The following is a 6,876-nucleotide window of genomic DNA, read 5'->3' on the forward strand; positions in this document are numbered from 1 at the left end:
AAATGCTTCTCGCAATCTTATTCATATACCTTTGACTATTAGCAAAAGTTTTTTGAAAAGATTTTCTAAAAGGATTTGCAAAAACAAAACAAGTGGTGCAAATGTGGTCCAAAATGTTAAATAGAAGAAAGTAATCCATTCACCCTTATTCATATGTAATAAGACTTTCAATTGGTTTAGTTCCAAGTAACCTATGCACTTACCATATGCAAACTAGTTCATTTCTGCACTTTATATATTTGTTTTGGTTTGTGTTGGCATCAATCACCAAAAAGGGGAGATTGAAAGGGAAATAGGATTAACCTTTTCCCATAATTAATTTTGGTGGTTGAGTGTCCAACACAAACAAATGGACTAAATAGTTTGCTCTAGAATACATGTTCTACAGGTGCATAAAGGTTCAACACAAACCAATAAATATTCAAGTTAGGGATCAAATTCAAAGAAGCAAAAGAAACCAAGTGTGATGTGGTCTGGCGCACCAGACTGTCCAGCGTGCCACCGGATAGTGTCCGGTGCACCAGGTCCGTACAGGGCTAAACTAGCCACTCTCGGGTTTCTTCAGGTGCACTCCGCTATAATTCACCGAACTGTCTGGTGTGCCACAGGACTGTCCGGTGCACCAGCGGAGCAATGGCTACTTCACGAAATGGTCGACTACAAAAGCTGATGAACAGATGAACAGTGCGCAACAGTGCGCGGTAGAGTCAGAGCGTAGAGTCAGTGGCACACCGGACAATGAACAGGAGCTGTCCGGTGCGGCACCGGACTGTCCGGTGTGACAAGAACTCAACGGCACCAACGGTCGACTGCTCCTGAAACCTAACGGTTGGGTGACGTGGCGGTGCATCAGACAGCCTACAGTGCCTGTCCGGTGGCGCACTGGAATGTCTGGTGCGCCCATCGCCAGCAGCCATCCCCAACGGCCATTTGGTGGTTGAGGGCTATAAATACCCCCCAACCACCACCACACCAAGCATCCAAGCATTCTGAACATTGCATTCAATACAAGAGCAATAGACTTCACTCCAAGACACAATCAAAGCGATCGATCCACTCAAAGTCCCCAAAATCAACTCTAGTGCATTAGGACTTGTGAGAGGATCTCTTGTGTTCTTTTGTTGCTCTTGTTTGCTTGGCTTGGCCTTCTTTTTTTTCAATTCTTACTCTCAAGTGCTTTGTAAGCAAGGCAAGAGACACCAATTGTGTGGTGGTCCTTGCGGGGTCTAAGTGACCCATGAGATTAAGGAAGAAGGCTCACTCGGTCTAGGTGACCGTTTGAGAGATGGAAAGCTAGGGTTGAAAGAGACCCGGTCTTTGTGACCACCTCAACGGGGACTAGGTTCTTTAGAACTGAACCTCAGTAAAACAAATCACCGTGTTCATTCGCTTTATTCCCGTTTGATTTGTTTCCCCTCTCTCCCGGACTTGACCTTAATTCTAATGCTAACCCCTGCTTGTAGTGTGTGCTTAAGTTTATAAATTTCAGGTTTCGCCTATCCACCCCCCTCTAGGCGACTTTCACCGAGGCAGCTAGTCCTTCATCATCGGAGTCGGATGAAGAGCAGTCGGAGTCCCATTCCTTTCAAATGTGCGCCTCGCCCTTTGCCTTCTTGTAGTTCTTCTTTCTTTCCTTCTTTCCTTCTTCCCTTTCTTCTCTTGTGTCTGGTCATTGTCATTATTGGGACATTATGCTATAAAATGACCAGACTTACCGCACTTGAAGCAGAAGCGCTTTCCCCTTGATTTGTTCTTGTTGGGATACTCCTTGCATCCCTTCAAGGCAGTCTTGAATCGCTTGATGATGAGCGCCATTTCATCCTCATTGAGCCCGGTAGCCTCCACTTGTGCTACCTTGCTAGGTAGTGCCTCCTTGCTGTTGATTGCTTTTTTGAGAGCAACGGGCTGCGACTCGTAGACTAGAAGTGGTCCATTTAAGGCATCATCCACGTACCTTGCTTCTTTTACCATCATGCGCCCGCTCACAAATTTTCCGAGGATTTCCTCGGGCGTCATCTTGGTGTACCTAGGGTTCTCACGAATAAGGTTTACAAGATGAGGATCAATAATGGTGAATGACCTTAGCATGAGTTGGACGACATCATGATCCGTCCATCTTGTGCTTCCATAGCTTCGTATTTTGTTGATAAGAGTCTTGAGCCTGTTGTACGTTTGTGTTGGCTCCTCTCCCCTTACATGGCGAATCTCCCCAGCTCGCCTTCCACCAGTTCCATCTTGGTAATCATGGTGGCGTCATTACCATTATAAGAGATCTTGAGGGTATCCCATATTTGCTTGGCGTTGTCCAAGCCGCTTACTTTGTTATATTCATCCCTACATAGAGATGCTAGCAAAACAGTAGTGGCTTAGGCATTTTTATGTATTTGCTCATTTATAAATACAGGATTATCAGTGCTATCGAAATGTATTCCATTTTCAACAATTTCAAAAATACTAGGATGGAGGGAAAATAAATGACTACGCATTTTATGACTCCAAAATGAATAATCCTCTCCAACAAAGTGTGGGGTTTTCCAAGTGGAATAAATAGTAAATGAGCATTCGAGTTATAAGGGATGCGAGAATAATCAAAAGAATAGTTTTGATTAACTGTTTTCTTCTTCGCCGAAGAATCTTCGTCGTCGTCATCCCTTGGTGAAGAAGAGGAGGCATCGCTGTTGTAGTAGATGATCTTCTTAATGCACCTCTTCTTCTTTTCATCCCTCTTCTTGTGACACGAGCCTGAGTCAGTGGGCTTGACGTCTTTTGGCTCGTAGAGGGTCTCCTTCTCCTTGTCGTTGATCACCATCCCCTTGCCATTAGGATCCATCTCTTCGGGCGGTTAGTCCTTTAGTGAAGAGTACGGCTCTGATACCAATTGAGAGCACCTAGAGGGGGGTGAATAGGTGATCCTGTAAAAAACAACACTAAATAGCCCAAACTTGGTTATGAAATGTTAGCAAGATTAAAACCAAGTTGCTATAGCGAGAACTCTTCACTTGATTGTTCCTTTAGAATGAGTATTGAACTTGGGAACAATAGCACAAGTAATTGAGCGAGAACTTTAGAGAAGAAACCAATCACAATGAAAAGAGACACAAGAGACACGGTGATTTTATCCCGTGGTTCGGCCAAGTATAACACTTGCCTACTTCCACGTTGTGGCGTCTCAATGGACGAGGGTTGCACTCAACCCCTTTCAAGTGATCCAATGATCCACTTAAATACTACGGTTTTCTTCCTTATAGTTGTTTCCCGTTTGTGAGGAATCTCCACAAGTTGGAGCCTCTCATTCTTACAATGTTGATCACAATTAAAGAACAAGAGTAAGTGACGGAAAGAAACACACGCCAGAGCTAGAGTCACAACAATCCCATGCACACAAGTCAAGAAGAGAGCACACAAAAACAGCGCAACAAGTCTACAACTCACAAAGTGCTCAAATCTCAATCGTGATGATCCGGATGCGTGTTTGCGGAGTCTAGGCGTCTTAGGATGTTCAATGGAGGCTTGGTGTACTGCTCCATGCGCCTAGGGTCCATTTTATAGCCCCAAGGCAGTTAGGAGTCGCTAGAATTCCATTTGGAAGGCAATTCTTGCCTTCTGTCGCTTCGCACACCGGACAGTCTGGTGCACCACCGGACATGAACAGTGTCCGATCTCTTTCCTTTTCTAGCAAAGACGACCGTTGTGCCCGTGGTCCACTTGGCACACCGGACACTGTCCGGTGCATACTGGACAGTCCGGTGTGACCAAGTGACCGTTGGCCCTGGCCACGTGTCGTCCGCTGATCACGCTGTCGACCGTTGGCACGGGCGCTGTTGGCTCACCGGACAGTCCGGTGCACACCGGACAGTCCAGTGAATTTTAGCCACAGCGCCCTCGGCGATTTCCCGAGAGCAGCGAGTTCGCCAGCCCAGCAGCCTGGGCACTGAACACTGTCTGGTGCACATCGGACAGTCTGGTGCGCCCGCAGTGGTTGCTTTAGCAGGACTTCCTTTGGTTCCTAGCACTTAGACAAGCACGTTTAGCATATAAAATAATTGACTAAGTGTCTAGAGCTTACCTTCTCAATTGATCCATCTTTATATTCCTTTGCTTAGTATTATGTTAGTTCACATATTGTGTTGTACATCTAATCACCAAAACATTATAGAAATAGCCCAGAGGCACATTTCCCTTTCAAATGGTGAAACAAATTTTGTGATGTTTCTCTCAAATGGATCTATAGTTTAAAAAATGTTGCATACCAAGTTTCTGGTACTTTTATGCAAGGTTTTGATTTAAACAAAGAAACTGAGTTTTCTTTCTAAAAGTTATGGTAATTAGAATAATGGTCAGAAAAATATGATTTTATTTTTGTTAGATCTCTCTTGAGAGTAGTTTCTTGTGATAAATATATTATGGGTATGCTCTGTTAAGAAAATGGTTTTGTGAATTAAAAAGTGAAGTTGCTGATTTCTTAGAAACTAGTAGATAAATAGCAAACTCTCTGGTATTGGTCTGAGACTTTTTGTCAGCATTACTTATGTGTTTTGTTGCCTCTGAACGAATTATGAACTACTGGTTGTCTAGAAGAATAGTGAGTTATAATTTAATAACAGAAAAGGCTCCTTTCTTTAGAAAATCATAGAAAAGTTTTATGGCAAGCATGTCTGTGCAACTTCTTGTGGTATGTCCTTATGCTATGTAATTCATGGAAAAATTATAACATATATTGTTTGGTCAATCTGATAGTTCAAAGTGGTCTAAAGTGAAAAATATTGGTCCAAATGGGTTGATATTTTTGTGGTGAACTCTAGTAGCTGATGAATTCTCACTGTAGGTTTTGTGCTATTTTTGGAGATGTTGAACTAGTAGTTGTTGTGTAAGTCCAACTAAGTAGGGTATAGGAAATTAAGTGATTTAAAGTAATTCTTGAAGACCATCGATGTCTGCATGGTGAGCCTCTAGGCGCGCCTGGTGTTACACTTGGTTTTAGAAGGCAAACCGAATGCGAACCATGTATGTGCTAGGATCAGCAATTCACGTACACAACAGTTACATAACCGGACATCATCACACAATGCTCAAATAATAACATAAAAGAGGGTAATAGTTTGATTACATCATGATGTTCGAAATATCCACATAGTCATTATCAAATATCAAAGTGCTAAAACGAAACATAGCTAAACATGGCCTTCACAGACAGCCGACTGGGGGTTTACCGCTAACCCACGCCCAGAACTCCTCATACTCTTGGAACTCCTAGAAATCCTCCACCATGACTTCATCTTCTCTTGAGCAGTGGTTGCAATGTGGACAACCGGAGGGGTTTGGTGTGTAAAGCAAGGGTGAGTACACATCAACATACTCAGCAATTGTCCCGTTTGGCTGTAGTGGACTAGCTTTATGTGGTGTTAAGATCAAGTTGTTGCTTTTAGTTGGTCAGGTAATTATTACTAGTAGAGAGCCAGGTTTTAGCATTAACCCAAATTGTTAACCCAAAAGTACTCTTTCTAAATGGAAAGAATACCATAACCCATAATCATAACCATAATCACAATAGAAACCAGCATTATCCTCATCATCATCTGTAAACAAAGTGTCTCTGATCAATGTGTCTCTAATCAATGGAGCTCCCAAAGCCGCTCATAACCGCGAGCACGACTGATATATCAGTTTCATAACACTCTGCAGAGGTTGCACACTTTACCCACGAGCCGTGATTACCTTTTGCCTCGGTCCGATCAAACCCTTAAACACTACTAAGGTGAATAGGCATGGTTTCACTACGTAGCCTTTACAAAGATTCCATGAGACCGTAGTCGCCCGTTAGGTTTCTTAAATGTATGGCACTCCTCCCAAGGGGCAAACCACCCTCGATAGAGCGAGCCGCATACACCGAGCCCCATTAACGGCATGGCGACGAAGCAAACTACACCTTAGTTTCTCAAATTATTCAGCTAAGGGCGTCTCATACCATCCTCATGGTTGTACTGTTTTCCTGGGTGGTCATCCAACGAACCAGTCCTTACGGAGAGGCACTCGAGAAACCGCTCCAGTCCCCTTAAATAACACAATATCATCATCATAATCAAAAGGGGAAAACAACATATCATAAATAATCTCATCATGTTCATTGATTAGGGTGAAGCACTAGCATAAAGCTAAACCAAAATGGTCTAACCCACATAGGTAAACAAGAACATGATAAACAAATCTAGTCAATCCTTAGGTATAAATCGTGTAAATGCAGGAAGGTGAATTATAAAATGTATACGACATAGATGGGTCAATGGACACTTGCCTTCACCAACCAGCTGCTGCTCAAGGTCTTCACCTGCAACTCCTTCAGACTCCGCCAACGGACCGTTATGTATACGAGCTCAAACATACATTCCACAAACTTAATATAAAAAGAAAAAATACACCACACAATAGAATGCAACAAATAAGTAGACGCTTGGCGTAGGGCTCGCACCTACGACTATGCGAGAAAGAGAATAGAACGGTCAAGCCTACGGTCGAAAGCTAATTATGTTAAACAACTATGGATTAAAATACTTGTCTAGATATAACCACATTAATTTAACAATCGCGGTAAACATAAACTAAAGTTACTCTACGCACGTAATTATTATAAACAACTCTACGTAAATTTAAAAAGATTGTCGAGCGATGAAGCGCCCGACAGCACATGCGATCTAAACTAAAATTAAGACAAGTCGTCGCGCGACAGCACACGCGGATTAAACTGAAAATTAAATGAATCGTCGCACGACAGAGCGCGCAACGAAACACTTGAATTAAATATGAAATTAACGTGAAACATCACGCGGCGGCATATGCTAATAAAACTAAATTTAAAACGAAACGTCACGCGGCGAAGCA

This window comes from Zea mays, chromosome 3, assembly GCF_902167145.1.
Source record: "Zea mays cultivar B73 chromosome 3, Zm-B73-REFERENCE-NAM-5.0, whole genome shotgun sequence".
In the NCBI taxonomy this organism is placed as follows: Eukaryota; Viridiplantae; Streptophyta; class Magnoliopsida; order Poales; family Poaceae; genus Zea; species Zea mays.